The following is a 546-nucleotide window of genomic DNA, read 5'->3' on the forward strand; positions in this document are numbered from 1 at the left end:
CCCTATTGCTTTTTCAAACACGGTCTACACCTCTCAGGTGCCGAGTTACAGGACGGTGAAAACAGTGAGTTTGTGTTAGACGTGAATCGTGCTCTGATTCATGCTCTAGGCTGGGAGCACAAGCGTAATGCTTTTTCAAACACGGTCTACACCTCTCAGGTGCCGAGTTACAGGACGGTGAAAACAGTGAGTTTGTGTTAGACGCGAATCGTGCTCTGATTCATGCTCTAGGCGGGGAGCTCAAGCTTATTGCATTTTCAAACACGGTCTACACCTCTCAGGTGCCGAGTAACAGGACGGTGAAAACAGTGAGTTTGTTTTAGACGCGATTCATGCTCTAGGCTGGGAGCGCAAGCTTATTGCTTTTTCAAACACGGTCTACACCTCTCAGGTGCCGAGTTACAGGACGGTGAAAACAATGAGTTTGTGTTAGACGCGAATCGTGCTCTGATTCATGCTCTAGGCTGGGAGCGAAAGCTTATTGCTTTTTCAAACACGGTCTACACCTCTCAGGTGCCGAGTTACAGGACGGTGAAAACAGTGAGT

The sequence above is a fragment of the Eleutherodactylus coqui genome, unplaced genomic scaffold, assembly GCF_035609145.1.
Source record: "Eleutherodactylus coqui strain aEleCoq1 unplaced genomic scaffold, aEleCoq1.hap1 HAP1_SCAFFOLD_42, whole genome shotgun sequence".
NCBI lineage: Eukaryota > Metazoa > Chordata > Amphibia > Anura > Eleutherodactylidae > Eleutherodactylus > Eleutherodactylus coqui.